Source organism: Peromyscus maniculatus, chromosome 6, assembly GCF_049852395.1.
Source record: "Peromyscus maniculatus bairdii isolate BWxNUB_F1_BW_parent chromosome 6, HU_Pman_BW_mat_3.1, whole genome shotgun sequence".
NCBI classification, from domain to species: domain Eukaryota; kingdom Metazoa; phylum Chordata; class Mammalia; order Rodentia; family Cricetidae; genus Peromyscus; species Peromyscus maniculatus.
The window spans coordinates 101,880,953-101,899,021 of NC_134857.1; the positions used below are offsets into that span (position 1 = coordinate 101,880,953).

The 18,069-nt window shown below is 49.0% G+C and overlaps 1 long non-coding RNA gene across 1 annotated transcript; it reads left to right on the forward strand.

Moving 5' to 3' along the window:
- The first annotated feature begins 652 nt into the window (after window positions 1–652).
- LOC143273974 (uncharacterized) lies at window positions 653–3,539 on the forward strand. Its single transcript, XR_013052347.1, has 2 exons — window positions 653–2,455; window positions 3,353–3,539. It is a non-coding gene; the product is annotated as an uncharacterized LOC143273974 (long non-coding RNA).
- The last annotated feature ends 14,530 nt before the right edge of the window (window positions 3,540–18,069 follow it).

Sequence of the window (18,069 nt, forward strand, 5' to 3'; positions counted from 1 at the left end):
TGTGTTGCCGTGCCTGGGTGCAGAAAACCATTGCTATTCCTCAGGGTGGAATGTCAGGAGGGTGAACAGAAATGCTGACATACAGACTTGCCTGCAAGATCTAACAATAGTGATTTATTGTTGATCCACAGATTGTCCCAGGCCCTAGCAGCTTAAAACAATAAAACTGTGTCCTCTTCATCGCTGTGGGTCATAGAGCAGCTCGACTGGGGGGTTCTGGCTCAGGGGACCTTGGGAAATTGTCTGGGACTGTAATTATCTGAGGATTTGACTGAAGCTCAGGATCTGCTTCCAAGATGACTCATGTTGCTGTTGGAACTCAGTTCCTTGCCATATAGACCTCACTATAGGGCTGCATCTAATAGAAAGACTTATCTGCTGGAGGGGAGTAGGGGCACACACACACACACACACACACACACACACACACACACACAGGGCGGGGGAGTGGGTGAGTGAGAGAATGCCCTATATACTCTGACTTAGCCTCAGAGGTCGTAAATTATCACTCATATCCACCATGCCACAGTATGGGAGGGCATCACTAAGGCTGTGAATACCAGGAGGTGAGGGATTAGGATCAGCCTTGGAGGGCGGCTTCCACAGTATTTATAATGATAGATTCTACCTTTTTTTTTTTTTTTTTTTTTTTTGAGACAAGGTTTCACTATGCATCCCAGGCTGACCTCAAGACGTGGGCCCTAGCGTTGGTGTGACAAGCATGTGCCATCTCTCCAAGCTCAGCTCCTGCTCTTAGACCTCAGCACTTAAATCCTTCCTCCTTCTCTCCAATCTACCCACACGCTGAGAAGGAAGACAGTTACAGTGATTATTTTTTTCACACTTAATTACTTTACTGAGCTGGAAACATCCATCTTCATATCAGGCATAGTCATGATTCAGAAATTTGGGAGTAGACGGCATTTATCTCAGTTAGTTTGAAGAGCATGGAACATATTGGGATGTTCTTTGTTTCATTGGTCCTTTCTCACTTTCTTCTTAAAATAATCCATTAATTTTTTTAAAATTATTTCTTTAAGATATCAGGTTAGACAATCACAACCACTAGCAGATATGCTGGCTGAAATTGCCCTCTGTGCTCTAGAAAATCATACTTGAGTACAAAGGATTTATTCAGTTCCTCATGATATGGCCGTATCGCTGAATTCCTTCGTAGAGTGGCAGAGGCCTTCTGTTTACTCATCTTCCCAGGAGCAGTGGTAAAAGGCCCAGGCAGACAAGAGCTGTCTACTATCAAATTCTCCAGGACAGCGATGGCAAGACCAGCCTTTCCCCTGCTGCCCTGAGATCTTTCCTAGAAGCCAAGGGTTTGTGTTTTTAAAGCCTGTGGCAAACAATAGCAAAAGTGGAAAGACTTTTAGGATACCATCTTAACTCATTCTGTGTTCCAGCCTTAAACATGACTGTTGTGGGATAATCTTCTCGCACACTGTGAGGATGTGTCTTTGCCAAGGGGCCTTCTGATTGGTTTAATTAAGAAACTGACTGGCCAATAGCTAGGCAGGAAGAGGTTAAGCAGGACTTCCAGGAGAGAGAGGAACTTAAGGGGATGAATCTAAGCTTGCCAGAGACACCAGCAACACTTGGAGCAAGTTGGACATAGAGAATGGGAGAGAGGTAAAAACCATGTGGCAGAACATAGATTAATAAAAATAGATTAAGTTATAAAAGATAGTGAGACAAGCTTAAGCTAAGGCCAAACTTTCATAATAATAAGTCTCCATGTCATTATCTGGGGGCTGGCAATCCCAACCAGAAAGTACTACTACACATGACTCATGCAGATGTTGATGGATTGACCAAATGGATGGATTCATCAATTCAAGCACAAAGGACCTCAGGTTGATACTTATTAGCCGGCAGGTGTTTGTAGGACACAGGGGCTAGGATCGGTTGCTATTAGACAGGCGCGTATGTTGCTGGGCTGACCCCCAGATGGGTCATGCAAAACAGGCTACAGAGAAATGTTAGAAACCAGTCTGACATGGCTTACTGATAGGACTGGCTAAGGAAGAAGGGGAAGAGTTTGATTGGCTGGAGATCTGGAAAGGATGGAACACAGGAGTCTGATTGGCTGTGGATCTGGAAGGGGTAGAACACGGGAGTCTGATTGGCTGTGGATCTGGAAGGGGTGGAACACAGTAGTCTGATTGGCTGTGGATCTGGAAGGGTGGAACATGGGAGTCTCAGAGTTTCAGTTAGACGGTCTGGGAACAAGAGTAAGAACTCTAAGTCGATCAAACTGAAAACAGATTAACGTAGCACTTCAACAAAACCTGCACCTTTTACAAAGGAAGGAGAGATCATCAGCCAGAGTGGCGCAGGCAAGAGGCTGGAGAAGTAGCAAGAGGAAGAACGATGTGTCAGATTCAACTGTTGTAAACTAGACCTTTAGATTAGGACACGCCCTCTGGAAGTAAGCCATTCATCACTGGTACGGCAAGTTCAAGGCCATCAGAAGCCTAGACTCATATTCAACACTAACACGTGACTTCTATCTCATGGTCCAAGATAGATAGCAGCTCAGACTCCAATCATCATGTCCACACTTAATAGCACAGAGGAAGGAGGAATGTATGTGTGTCCTGTCCCCTTTGAGGGGCTGTCCTGTACCATTGTAGGACACTTAGCAGCATCCCTAGCCTCTACCACCAAATGCTAGTATAACTCACACTTCCTCTGTGTGACAAGCAAAAGTGCTTACAGACACTGATGGATGTCACTTAGGGGGCAAACCGCCCCAGGTTTGAGAATCAGTGCTTTTAGCTGACTCTCCAAGGCTGTCCGTGGTCCCTCTGCTTTATAGACTGCAGATTAGAACTTAGCCACAGAGGCAACGGCCTTGGAAATGTAATCATCATTCCAGGCAACCATTCGCCCAGCTAAGTCAGGCGCTCTGGTACCAGAGGGGAGGCCAGAGATTGGGAGATAACACCATGACAAGGACTCAGCTGAACATGGGGCTGTTTTGTTCCAGGTTCTAGCGACTGGTGAGTCATGTGGTCCCAGCCACAGCCAGTGGCATCCTCACTCTAGAGTGGGGAGTCTCTTCTCACTTGGGCATTGGGTAACACTTGTTGCCTTTCAGCCCATGGGCTATAACCCAGTTATAGAGTGTGTGGCAAGGGACAGTCTTTCCTAGACACCTTTGTCTGTGGATATCTCTTTAAGTTAGAGTTCACATGAGATAATATAATACCGTTGCCTGCCCTCCCTCTTTCCCTCCCTCTTTCCCATCTTCCCTCCTTCTCTAATCCTGTCTCTTCTTTCCCCTCCCCATCTCTCCTTCCTCCACAACTCTAACATGACTCCATCCTTGGACGTCTGCAAGATGGACAGAGTAGCAGAGAGAGATCCTCTCAGATGAGTTGCACCAAGATGGAGCCTGGCTGGTTTCTCGTCCCTCCTCCAAACCTGCCACGTAAAGTCCCAGCCTGGTAACCCTCCCATGCCTGGCTCCAGAGAGGCCTGCTTTGAATAAATGACACATTTGTCCTAGTAAATACGACCAACTCAAATCATGCCCTATGTGTCTCATTGCAAACCTGTCCCTGTGATTGCCAGAGGACACGGTACTTCCCGGTGCCAGCTAAGGGGTGGCACGGCTCTCAGGGTGGCACAGCTAACTTGGGGACTTGGAGGGCTGGTTTGGTTTCGCTCATCAGGCCCCCTTCTCCTCTTTCAATTTTTTTCTCTATCAAAATGTTTTTACTTCTTTATTTGTTCAATAAACATGGCCTAGACACCTGTTTGGGTTGGGTATTGTGTAGGGTTCAGTGTGAAAATAAGGTACTGCCTATCTTTCTGGAGCTGGCCCTGGCCCTGCCCTTCCTGGCTGCCTATCATCTGTTCCTTCCAAACCCCCCTGGCTCACCTCCTCACTGGGGACACTGCTCTGCCACACTCTGTTTTCCTGTCTCTTTTCCTGTGGAGGTTTGGACATGTACATGCCCAGCCTGAACTCCTGCCCTCACCCCCAGTGCAGGACATGTGTGTATGTACTCATGTGCATGTACATACACACATACATACATACACATAAGTATGAATGCACACAATCATGCATACACATACATACATACATACATGAATATGTGTACACACACACACATACACACCCCACCTCTAACTTCACCTTTCTTTTCAAAACAAGGTTTCTCTGTGTAGTCTTGCCTGTCCTAGAACTCACTCTGTAGACCAGGCTGGCCTTGAACTCACAGAGATCGGCCTGCCTCTGCCTTCCAAGGGCCGGGATTAAAGGTGTGCGCCACCACCGCCTGGCCGCCTCCATCTTCCTTTTTGGTCTTGGTTGGCTCGTTCTTCACTCTTCAGCTTCCACGTCCCTTTCCTGAGAGAGACCGTTCCAAACTTCTTCCAGTCTCCAGTCCCACATGCCACCCAGGGGCTGGGGAGTACAGTAAGCCAGGCTGAGGCAGGCACCCAGGAGTGCCAGGACCAGGAGCCCTGGGGCACTGGCTGGTCCTTGCCGATGTCCTCCTCCCTCTACTCACTCACCCCCTTCCCTGGATACCCCTTGAGAAGGTTCCAGAATCTTCGGCTCTAGGGTCCTTAAGGTGGCAGGACATTTTATAGAGAGGAGACTTCTTCCCCCCTTCTCTCCTCAGTTTCCCTCGCTCTCCTCCCCTCCCCATTCACCACACCCAGTTCCATATGTTGGGCTTTTCTACACCCCAGGAGTTGGAAAGAGTGTTTTCTTCTTACTAGGTTTTAAAAGATGCGTAGGGCCCCAAGCTAAGATTGCCCCTCCCCCACTGTAACAGCGGCTAGAGAAGCAGGTGAGGTCTGGCATGTGGGGTCACCAAGGGCAGAAAGGAGGCTCATGTTGGGTCCCCAGATAGGCACAGATGTAGAGGGGCCAGGTTAGCTGAGCAGAAATGTGGCAAAGATAGGGTAGAACAAAGATGTGCGCTGAGGTGATGCCCTGCTCCCATGGCCTGAAATTTTTTGGCAAAGTGCCGGCTGGTGGGTGCTGCCTCCAAAGGTCTGGGCATGGAGAAGACCTTGGAGGTTTTGCTCAGGCCCAAGGAAGGGGCATCTTTACTGTCTGTCATGGTAAGGGGTAAGCGGAAAACATGGAGCCCGAGGAGCAGGACCTTGTTAGCATTCCATTACCATGCAAGAAACGTGCTGGGGAACCCCTGGTTTTTCTCTCTGCAGAGACTTGATGTATCATCCTTCCGACCTGCAAAGTGCTGAGGCCCTCCCAGGGCCTTGGACTAGCTCAGCAAGCTCTCTGCCTCTTAGCTGCATCCCCAGCCTGAGGCCTGGTCTTTAAACAGCTATTTCTCTCCGCCAGAGAGGAGCCTCTGGTGCTCACTGGTTCCTGCAGACAAGCAGGAAGGAAGCTTTAGCGAGAGAAACTGAGCCCTGCAGCTCCTGATAGCATAGTGTGGTGGGCTAGGCTGGATTGTCAGGGCCAGGCTGGCATGGCCAAGGCCCTGCAGGCTGACCACAATGCCAGGGTTGCTGGCTAAGGTGGTGGTCACTCAAGGGTGCCAACCCTGGAAATGAGACTGTAGTCCCGTGGTTGATAGGACATAATTATAGCACTTGTGCGTGGAGACGATGTCGTACATTCACATTTCCCGGAGACTCCCTGCCAAAGCTGGCTAGACCCCGGAGGGATCTCAGTGCTTGTGAACTTTGATGGATTGTCGGGAGCTGAGGATGATGTTGGCTTGGGGCAAATCCAGGTGTGCGGCCCACAGTTAAGGCCACAAAGCATAGAGTTTTGCTTTGGATGGTTCTCCTGTGGAAAGAGGTGGCCCAAAGGCTACCTGGGCACACAGAACCAAGTGCCAGGGGAAACATGTTTGAATCTGGAGTAGGTGCATTTTTTTTTTTGGATGAAACAGAAGAAAGGAGGAGGAGGAGGAGGAGGAGGAGGAGGAGGAAGGGCTTTGGGAGGAACTTGGGGTTTGCAGAGGGCACACGGGGGTGAGTTCAGTTGAGGAATGGGGACAGGAGACAATGAGGTTAGTGTGACAGGAGCCTGGGAGGAATACAGTCAGGAAGCACGGCGTAGGTGGGAAAGCAGATCTGAAGAAAGAGGGGCCTGTGCTGGAGGAAGCGGAGAACAAAGGGAGAGGGGGTCAGGGAAGGATGCAGGGGAGCGCGGTGATCAAGGACTCAGGAAGGACTGCCACAGGGCACCTCAGTGATGTCAGCAGCAGGGAGATTAGGAGGGGCAGGAGCTGGTTCTTTGGGAGTCCTAGCTGTGCCCTAAACCCTCCGCAAGTGCAAGGTCACTTCAGCTGGCAGGCGGGAGGGAGGGCAGAGCCTTGGCAGGGCGCTCAGGCCAAGCCTGGAGTGATGGGACCGCGTGCGTGTTTGTTTGTTCAACAGACATTCATCGAATGCGTTCTAGGAACAGAGCAGACAAGACCAACGCCCTGATCTCTTCAATGTGTGTAGGCACGTACATACGCATGTGTGTATTTACTATGGTGTTGAGGGGGATGGGGTGCGGTCAAGCCCACTTGCATGCTAGACAAACATGACTGCTGAGATTTTTGTTTTTAAGTAAACAGTGCTGGTGGTCAAAGCTGCTGGGAACCAGGTCTGCTCAGCTCGAGATGGCAGAGGACAGCGCAGAAACACCATCAGGACTTGGCGTGGAGGGACTAACTAGGGTTAGCACATCACTTTTGTGGCCTCTGCCCTCCCTCACTGTTTCCCCGGACATAAACCTCCTCAGAATGAAGGAAAGAAGAGTTCCGATGTCTGTCCACCCAGAACTGCCTCCTAACTTTATTCCTTATGGCGGCTTCTTCCACTGTTTTACCTTTCCTTGGTGGATGGAGTAACCTTTAGAACAGGCTCATGTCAGCCCGGAACTCCCTGCTTAAAAATGTGTGGATGAAAAATTGGTCAAAATGCATCTGAGTCCCAAGAAACAGAAAGCTGGGATAGTTGGTGTTGGTTTTTAGCAGCGCTCTTACCCTGCGAGGAAAAGTCATAAAAAAACAACAGAATCCACTAGCAAGAGTTTTATTAAGACGAGGAGAGAGGGACAGATGTGCACAGGCCTGTGGAAAGACACATGTGTGAAGGGGGCCGGAGAAACATGGCACCGGCTCATAAAGGCTGAGTCGCGCCTGCGCACACAGGCCCACGCAGCTATTCCATACATGCACATAGATCACATGGTTGCGCTGCATGCTTTATGCAACCACATGGCCACAGGGGTCCTGGGTCACTCAAAACGTTTGACCCGGAAATGACTAGGTGGAAATGACTAAGTGTCCCACCCGGCATGCGTGACCGTGTGACCATGCTCTACCGTGGGGGCGTGTTGGGAATGTCTATCAGTTGGCCCCACCATGAAGACACTTAGCATCTCACTTGACAAGTAGCCTGGAGAAAATGACCCCTGGAAGGTGACCAGTAATTCCACAGCCAGGGCCCAAGTCCCTCCTGCTTCTGGCTCTGGCATTCCTAGGCTGGACTCTGTCAGTCACCAGGGTAGCTCTTCTATCCGGATATCACAGGGTCTAGCAAGAGGTGGGATACTTTGTCCCCGTGTCTGCAACAGGAAAGGGACCTTTACCTAAGAACTCGGCACACTGCCCGTATGACAGTACTAGCCTCTGAGTCCAACTGCCACCATCTTTGGGGGACTTCCCTCATAGAAGAAAGGAGTGGGGAGGACCATGGGACCCTCACCTGCATATCCAGCCACATCTCCCAACCAGTTGTGGGCAGTTGTGCCCTGATTGGCCGCGGCTGTGGGAGGGGCTGGAGGATATAGGAGGGGACAGGGGAAAGGAAGGGGGTTTAGTCCTCAACCACGGGGAATCCATCTTCCCTGTGGGTGCGAACCTTCCAGGCAGGCCACTCAAGGTTGCCCCGGCTCCTGACTGTGTCCCCTCACCCACCGCTCTGTAAGTAACCCTAATGAACTCACCGGTTCGCCCAGGTGAAACTTTGGTGGGCTCCTACCTTGGTTTGTAGGTAGGAGGAGGCGTAGGCATTGTTTTATTTTAGCAACAGCTATACTTGCTCAAGTCGTCCTAAATCACTGACAAGGAGATGGGTTCTCTATGGCTGCCTCGCCAAGTACAGTGTGGATTTCCTGCTTAAAAAAAAAGGGGGTGGGGTGGGGGCTGGAGAGATGGCTTGGCTCACATCTAACTCCAGGTCTAGGGGACCTGACACCCTCACACAGACAAAACACTGATGCACATAAAAAATAAAAATAAGTCATTAAAAAGGAAAAAAAGTTGGGTTGGCCAGGAAGTCAAGGGAGAGACATTTGCGGCCACCGCAGGTGTCTGCCACGGGTCACTTACCAGACTTTCAGCACCAGGAACTCACTTTGTCAGGAGACATCAAAGGTCGGTTGGTCCCTGCCTGCCTCCAGCCTCTGCTTTGTCAACAACCCCCACTGTGATCTCCAGTCACAGCCCCACACACAGCCGTCCACACCGATCGGATCCCTCTGTTCTCTGACGCCTCCTGCAGAGTCGCCCCTTGATGTCTTATCCCCCAGCCAGCCTGTCTCGGCTCACACTGTTTTCAGGCGCTGGCACCTTCCCACACGGGCTGTGTTACCCTCTCCAGGTTGAGCTGTAAGAGGCACGTGTGATCGGACAGTCAGAAATGGATCACCTGGTTGGAATTCCAGCTCTGACCCTCACTAGCTAGGTGATCTCAGGCCAAATGTTTAAATTCTCTCAGCAAACTGATGGATTCTTCTGGAAGACCATAAAAGCGAATTTATTAATAATAACGGGGCTTACTTTGTTTTATTTTTTGCTGTTTTTTTTATTACTCTAGTTAGCAGATGATGTAATGGGTTCACCGCAACATTCTCATTTTCATACACAATATGTCATGATACCTTACTTCTGTTTGCCCCCATTACTGGATTATTGTGAGGACTCTAATGTTCGTAGAGCGCCCGGCACAATTATCTAGCACATCAAAACTGCTCAGTAAATGCCAGTTCTTATTTGGCTTTGGATATGATCAGCATTCTCACAGAGGGCCATTTGTTGACACATGTACAGAACAGCCTAATGCCAGAAGGAGGCGCCAAGACCTTTGATCACTTCATAAATATTTCACAATTTCACCACCCAGTGTCTGGGTATTGAAAGATAGGCCCCTATAATTCTTTTTGTTTGTTTTTTACTTTTGTCTTCCTTTTCAGCGTTGGAGACTTCACCCAAACCCTCCAGCATGCTGGGCAAGTGCTCTGCCGCTGAGCTGAATCCCCGCGGTAACACCCCCCCCCCCCCCCCCCCCCCCCCCCCCCGCTTCCTCTGTTGTCTTTAGGACACTGGTCTTCAGGGTGGGCAGGCAGCTTGCGCCGTTTTGAAGACTTCTTGGCCACCATCTGTATCTAAGGGGTGTCTCTATAAAGAAATTAGAGGTGCCTGCCCATGCCCCCCTTTCTCCAGCCCTCTTCTGGTGCCTTTCCTGCTCACCTAGATGAAATTAAGGAGGCTCCGCTTTTGGTCCTTGCAGGATACACTGAGACTCTCAGCTCTGAACTTTAGAGGATTCCAGATTGGTACAGTGTCTAGGGAAATCTCAAAGACCCCTCAGTGAGGGAGGAAAACCCCCAAGAAGTAGATGACAGTCACAAGATTCCGCTGCCTGGTGGGGACTTGCGACATAGCAAACATGCTATCTGGCCTCTATCCCGCCCCCTAGAGGCCCCAAAACTCTCACAGGTTTTGGCAGTATGTAATTATTGTACCACTTGGTGCCTGGTATCTGACACTTGTAAGACCCTTGGGATCCCTGGAGAGTGCTATGCTAATGAGGTACCTTGGCTGGAGAACAGAGGACTGGATGCACATTAAGATGGTCACTAGAGGAACCAGTCACAGGATTGGAGGTTTGCAGCTTTCAGCCCCACCCCCTACTCTCTCAGGCAGAACTGGGGACTGAGTTCAGTCACCAGTCATGCCCGCATCACAAAACTACCATAAAATTCTGAAATAAGCTGACTCATTGCTCTGGGCTTGTTGGCCCGGGAGAGTGTGTGCCCAGGAGGGCACAGGTACCCAGCTGAACACCTTGTCCTGTCTGTCTTCCATCATTTGACTGCTTGTTAGTTGTGTCTTCTATTGTAAACCAGTAATAAATAGTCGACCAAGTGTTTCCCTAAGCTCTGGGGGTCATTTTAGTAAATCACTGAGTCAGAGGAAGGGAATTGTGGGAAACCCTAACTGGAGCTGGTGAGCCAAGGGTTGAGACACTTGGGATATGTGCTGGGGGACAGTCCTGGGAGGCTAAGCCCTCACCCTGTGGGTAATGCCAGAACCACCCTAAACTGTCGGAAGCCAAGCTGATATCGAAAGAACCACTTGCTGTGGGAAAGCCCACATTTGATGGCAGAATTTCTGGGTGTAGGGGAAAAAATGTATTTTCGTATCCTTATCAGTCCTTAGAAATTGCTAGATTCTCAGTTCTCCTGTGCCACCTTAAGCTTCACTTGTGTGAGGATGTTCTGGGCTGAGATCAACTCAAGTTTCAAGGGACTACCTTGTCAGCCTATGTCTGAATTTCTTCTATCTACTGCAAAGGCTCATTCTGCAATACAGGTTATGTTTGAAGGGTTCATCTCCTCTCAAGGAGTTAACTAATCTTTGAAAGAAAGAAAGAAGGAAAGAAAGAAAGAAAGAAAGAAAGAAAGAAAGAAAGAAAGAAAGAAAGAGAGAGAGAGAGAAAGAAAGATACTAGCAAAGGACTAAGGCCTCTGAGCGATGGCATGACAAAAGAGATGCTGTATCCTTCACTAGGCATACATATTTGGGTAGTTAAAAGCAGGTGGGCTTCATAGCAGAGCCGTTGGGGGGATGACCAGAGAAGCTGGTCCTAAGCATGAACTGATTAGCAAAAAGTCATTTTCCCATGGACCACCCACAAAATCCAATTATAACCATAAACCAATTGGTCCATTTCGACTTAATGCGATTGTAACATTTAATTGGTATTCTTCTTTATTTTATGTAGATCAGTGGTTTGGCTGCGTGTGTGTCTGTGTGCCGCATATGCCTCGTGCTCACAGAGACCAGGCGGAGACACAGGGATCCCCTGGAACTGAAGCTACAGTTGTTTGCTGGGAGTTGAATCTGGGCCCTCTGGAAGAGCAGCCATCTCTCCAGCCCCTGCTTTTCTGTTTACAAAAACATCTTGTATCCATTGACAGTGCCCAACAGGCAATCATTGTCTGGCACTTATTGAGTTCCAAGTAGTATTGTAAGTACTAGTGGGCTGCTTTAATCATTATGGAATGCGGTGGCCCGATTTCCAGGGTCACTGGGCTATTGAAAACTGTCGTTTCGTGCCTAACCGTTACCTTGTTAATCCCTGCAGCACGTAGCAATTTCAGACGTACTCCATGCTTACTTGGTGGCTTGTCTCTGACTCTGCACTGGGACATAAACTGGATGGTGAGTACTTTTACACTCAGCAGCTAGAAAATGCTGCTTGTGTAGCACAAAGGCTGGCTGGGATGAATAATCGACTAACGCTTCAAAGTAGCAGTCATACACCTGTTGTTACGGGTTTTCACCGGGGCAGCCAAGGAGCTTTCAGAATCCATGACCCTATGTAGATAAGAGACAGAGAACGAACTGGGGTACAAACCCAGACAGCTCAGCTCTGGGACGCAGACAAGCATGACAGTATGCTAGCTCACCACACAGTGCTGAAAGTCAAGGGTAAGCCTGAACATAGGTCTCGAGTATTTAATTAGATAGCAGAGTCCTTGGCGGTAAGAGTATCAAACATCACAGGCTTCATAGCTAAACCAGAGGCCCAAGTACCCGTGGTTCACACTACAGGAGGGGAGGGACAGGTGCTGCGGCCTGGGTGGACCGGGAAGCTGCCTGGAGAACACGGAGCTTTCCCTGGGCCTGGCAGAGCCAGGAGGACTAGGAGATTAGGGAAGAGTGAATGGGAAGTGTGTGGAAACAGGGAGGAGGAAAAGGAAGGAGAACTTGGGAGAAAGGGTTGCCTAGGCCTGTGCTGGGTGCAGGAGGGTAAGAGGCCTCTGTGAACTGGCACCTGAGCTTGGCAGGGTGGAGGGTGGCTGAGGGGTGGGGCCCAGTGAAATAGTAAAGGGCTTTGATGAGCAGGAGGAAGAAAATGTGTCATGTGTACAGAACGGTATCGGTCTTGAATCAGGCGGCACCCCGGAGTCAGGTAGAGAAGTCAGGTTGAGAGTGTGACTGCTGTTAGGGAAGAGATGGGGGCCTCAGGGAAGGCCGAGACCTCATTGCACAGGCTACAGAGGTAGGCTGACTTCAGGCTGCTCTGCCACTCGTGAGTTGCATAAAAGGCCAAGCCTTTCACTCTCTCTCTCTAAGGGGGGTAGTGAAGAAGAGGGAGGGAGGGAAGGAGGGAGGGTGGGAGGGGAGGGAGGGAGGGAGGGAGGGAGGGAGGGAGGGAGGGAGGGAGAGGTAACTCTAGGAGATAGTATGATGACATGTAGTGCTCAGCTCAAGACACTGCATCTTTAAAGGCTACAGAAGACTCACATCATGGACTTCCAGCCTCTAGAGCCAGAGGGCAACAAGCCGCCATGCCGTTCACATGCAGGCTAAGTCAGCCCTCTCGGAAAGGACTCCAGAAGCCAGCGCAGAGATGCCACAGGCGACAGCGGGGATCCCTGTCACCACATCAGTGTTGCTTTAGCAGGATATGTGGGGACCAGGGACAGATGGCTGAGGGGTGAATGTTGTGGAACAACCCAGGAAGGTGCTGCCCTTCGGGGCTCGGGGCAGACACATTCTTAGGAGGAGTATTTCTTTTGTCTTCTGTTCTTCCCCCTTTGGTTTCTTGTAATGTTTGCTCACCTGCCTCAGAAGGCAATCTCAGGACTTTGGCACACTGCAAGTCAGTGCCTGTTTTTATAATTATAGCTTAGACAGCGGGGGGGGGGGGGGGGTACTTGGTTCTGTCTTCGTTTTTTGTTGCATTCCTGAATATCTTGGGTCTAACTATGATGATTGTTTTGACCTTGTCAGTCAAGAGCTTGTTGGGCAAGAGCAGAAATGCCTTCAGTGTGAGCATCAATTGCGTGTTGAGCCAGTTTTAGTTTCTATCCGACTTTATGAATTACTCACGAGTGGAAGTAAAGCTAGAAATTGCAATATGACTTTAAACTATCACCTGGGGGATACTAGTGGGAGAACACATGAAACTGTGTTCTCAGCTCCTCAGGGAAGTTATGTCACCACAACAGAGGAAATTAGATCAGGGTGGGTTTCCATTGTCACTACTACGTATAGATTCTGGGCTCACAGGAGTGACCGAGACGACATCGTCCTTATTCTCATTGAATTTCCTCCTGTATTTTTCCAAATTGCTGCCAGGGGCTGTAGGTATCACTCAGTGCAGACAGCTTGCTTGGTATGAATGAGGTACCATGTTCAACACCCAGCATCACCAACAAAACAAAACAAAATGGTCACTAATCCCTTCCACAACAGGATGCAATGCTATGCATCCACTTTTTTGAGAAATGAGGATTTTATAAAAAATTATTAATCAAAATTTTTGGTGAATGTGCCATTCACATTCTTTCAGAGTTTATTTGTGTACACATGGATGAGGATTCAGGGAAGGGCTAGGTGAGATCGGTGTAAACTCAATGTAGGTCCTGATCACCGGTGTTAATCTGGTCACTAATGTCTCCTGACCGGTTGAAGACCAGTGTGCTCACCACCTAACGACCACCATAAAGTGATATTGGAAAGTGATTCCTCGGCAGTCAGGTTTTTCACTATGGCAACATACCCGAGAGACCATTGAAAGAAGGTCAGACTTATTTATGGCTTGTAGTTCAGAGGTTTCTGTCCACAGTCATTGGGCCATTAATGCTGGTCCTGTGGAAAGACCACATATCATGGTAGAAGGGCACAGAGGAAGAATGTGGATCACTTCCTGGTAGCCAGGTCACAGAAAGATGCTGCACAACAGAATGGGACCAAAGAATCCTCTTCACAGACTGCTTCCTCTAACAGCTTGGGACCACATCTTCAACACTAGCCTTTTGAGGGAAAACTTCATAACATTCCTTATTTTGGGCAGGGTGTGTGTGTGTGTGTGTGTGTGTGTGTGTGTGTGTGTGTGTGTGTGTCTGTGCGTGCGCAAACATCTATTAATGGCTAGAGTATTTCTATGTGAATACACAACCTTTCCCATTTCATTTCTTCAGAAGTTGCCTTGGAGGCAGACTGAATCTGACCACAGAATGCCACATGTGAATGAGAAGTGGCTTCCATCTGTGATGATATTTTATTTGTGCTGAAATGTGGTGATATTTTATTTGTACTTTAATAAAGTTTTCCTGAAGATCAGAGGAAATAGCAAGCCATTTTAACTAAACAAAGAAGTCAGGCCATAGTGGCACATGCCCTTAGTCCCATCACTTAGCAGGCAGGATCTCTGTGTGTTCAGGGCCACACTAGGGAACACAGCCAAGCATGGTGACACATGCCTTTAATCCCAGTACCAACCATAGAGTTCTGGAGGCCTGTGCAGAAAGGAAGAGACAGAGCTGGCCAGGAAGAGGAAGTGATGCAGCTAGACATAGAGCAAATCAGATGGCAGAACAGCAAGGCATATAAGCCGAGGTAGACAGGAAGTCACTCACTTTGGAAGCTGTGGAGTTGGTGAGGTAAGATTAGCTGTGGCCTTCCTTATTTCCCTGATCTCTCTAAGATTTTCACCCCTATATTTGGCTCTGTGTTTTTTTATTTAATAAAACCATTTAGAAATTTGTCTACATCCATCTGGTCACTGGGTAGGCCTCAGTCAGTCCGCTGCCCAGGCTGCTCCCCCACCCAGCCAAGCTGACCTCTCGCAGCCTACTGCGGCTATAAAACTACAAGGTGAGGTTTACAGCTATTCACACACACATTCCGAATGCCCACTGTGCATAAGACTCTACCCTTTGAGCATGTCACTAATTCCATGTGCTTCTGCCCATCCTCAAGAATGCCAAGGTCCCTAAAACATGCAGGGCCCATAGGGACAAAAATGGCTCCAGTTCTGAAGGTAAGTTTGAGATGTCAAACAAACACTCCCCTCCTAGAAATCATTATCTCTGGGTTGAGAAATGTTTTCACTCTCTTTCTTAATCTCCTTATTTCTTCTTCTCTGAGCCCCTTGGAGCCTGTGCAGTAGATCTCACTTGTTGCTGAGAAAGCATGGAATAAATACAGGGTGATAATGAGGCCACTTTGGGCCACCCGGCGGTAGTCAGTATGGCTAAGAGGCCCAGCAGGATAGGAATACCTGCTCAGAAGGCCCAGGGAGCACACGTGTCTTCAAATGAGACTGCCGCTCTGTCCGCTCCTGTCATCCCATCAACTGTATTCATTTTGTGGAGGCAAATTGTCTCTCCAGTTCTCCCCAATGCAGCGCCTGGAGTGGAGCCGGCACTCAGTAAATACTATTATAAGTATGAAGAAGGAGAGCAGGGAGACTTGGTGTGGACAGAGACTTAAGCTTCTGAGAAGGGAGCAAAGAAAACGTGGACCAAAATCTGAAGTAGGGATGAGGAGAATGTTCACTCATCTTGCCAGCAGATTTCTCCGCTTTAGTGTCATTGACCTCGGAAGCCAATGCCTGTGGACAGGATGTGTTTGGTGGGGGTCAGAGGGCACGTGCCTCACTCTTACCACCTGGGGACAGCAGGCGGCTATGGCCCCAGTGAACAGAGGGTATAATGGCTGGTGCACAGACTGGTGGTGGCCCCACTGGGACAAAAACACCAAAGTCAGTTCACTTCTTCCTTGACCTGTGTTCATAGACACTCAGCAAGGAGACGGCTTTAGTCATGGCGGCCATAGAGCCCAGACCCATGCGAAGGTTTTCAGGCAGTGGGTGGGAATCATGAGGAACAGCTTTGGCGCTCTAGGGCCCACCAGGCTGGGCCTGTAGACGAGTCATAAGAGTCAGGATGAACAATGGCGTGAATGTGAGACACCTGATCATCTTTGTAAATCTCTTTCACACTCAACCACCTTGTAATTTGTGAGGAATCCAGAGAAGACATTGCCATTCTCATTTTATCAACGAGGGGATCAAAGTTAATACGGAGAAATAATTCTCATGGTCGCACAGCTAAGTGTCCCTTCAGGGTTGTTGACCTCTCGTTGGAGGCTTACAGCTGCAGAGCGGGAAATTGCCAGCAGAGGGCACCCTTCACAGTCTTTCCAGAGCTCAGCGCTCACTCTGCTAGCTTTGGTACAGGGGGGCAATCAGGGCGTTCTCACTGCAAGGAGACAACATTACCTGGGTGGTTTTTTTTCCTCTCAGAGAAAGCTTTCCTAAACTGGATCCTGGAATACCAGGTAAAATCAGATTCAAAGTCAGTCTACCGAGCAATCAGGAGCCAAAGAGTTCAAGAAAAGCTGCTCCAGGTTAAGTGATTAAAAAGCCAGAGCAACTAGATGTAATGAGTGAGTGAATGAATGAATGATTTGAATATGAGTGAGTGAATGAATGAATTATTTGAATGAGTCCCGGGCTGGGGAAAAGAAAAGCAATAGACTTAAAAGATATTGTTGGGGTGATTCATGTCATCTTAGTTTGAACTGCATTTTAGATCAGTTGTGTCAATATTATGTTTCCCAAAATTGATAACTGTGCTGTGTTTTGACATGTATCTCTCAAAAATATTTAGGGGGAAATGAGCACAATGTCTTTAACTTGTTTTTAAATGATACCCCCGCCCCCCAAGAATGATAAAGTCATAATAGAAGTAGGGTAAGGTGTGAATCTAAGTGAAGAGTAGATGGGAATCCCATATACCGTACTTGCAGCTTTCCCATAACTTTACAATTATATCCAAACAAACGTCACACACACGAGAGGGGTGTGTGTGCCATCTTACTCCTGTAGGGCTGGGCCTTGTGCTCCTACCTGACTTAAGGCCGAAAGTTCCCTCCGTGGGTCCAGAGAGGTCTCTTAGTAACGTGTGGCTTTGGCTCACTGTAGTGCTGACCTTTGCCCTGGGCTGGCCAGGGCGTCTGTGTGCAAAGCCGGCCTGATAAGAGAACAACCTGACAAGCGACCTTTGCTGCATATGTTTTGTGAATGCAACACATGCCTGTGCTTGGAAGGGAAGCAGGGGCCTTGCCAAAAAGTGCAGCGTGGAGCTTTGGGGTCTGGGCCACAGGAGCCCTCCAGGTCTGTGCGATCGAGAACAAGCGTGTAAGGTAGAGTGGGTAAGACCGCTATCTACCGCTCGGCTGGGTTAATCCTTCCAGAACATAGGGCTCCTGGAAGCTGAGCCTGGGTAATATTAATAGTAAAATATTAACCGGGAAATACTGCTGTGGGGAACAGCTAAGAGACAGGACCCAGAATAGAGGGAGCCCGTGGTATAGTGAAGAGTAGGCAGAACCCAAGGGCTACCTCTCCCACCCACCTACCCCAGGACTCTGGTTCACTTAGGCCTGGACTATGAGAGCCAAACATTTACATCTCTAACAAGCCACCTGACACCATGGTGTCAGATATCACCGTCATGGCCATCTGTAGGTCTCCCCACCGCGACTATAAATTGCACATTAAAAGAATTTTAAGAGGTCCGAGGGAAAATTGAGGTCACTCCTGGGTGCCCAGGAGGTCTTAGGACTGGACAGTATCATGTATGAAATAAATTGGGTTCAGAGGCGATGGGTACTCCAGAGAGAAGTAATAAACACAGGGTCCAAGTTCCTGATTTGAGTTCCCTGGGAAAGTAACAGGGAGAGAGGCAGTCGGGAGGCTGAGATTCAGGGTCTGCTTTTATTTTGGGGGGGAGGGTATTTTTCTTAGGCTTATTTATTTATATTATATCCCTTACATCCCTGTCACAGTATCCCCTCCCCCTCTCCTCCCAGTCCCTCCCCACCACTCCCCCTGTGTCCCCACCCCCCATCCACTCCTCCTCCACTTCTGTTTGGGAAAGGGCAGGTCTCCCATGAGTATCAACAAAACACAGCGGCATATCGAGTTGCAGTGAGACTAAGCTCCTCCCCGTGTATTAAGGCTGGGCAAGGCCACCCAACA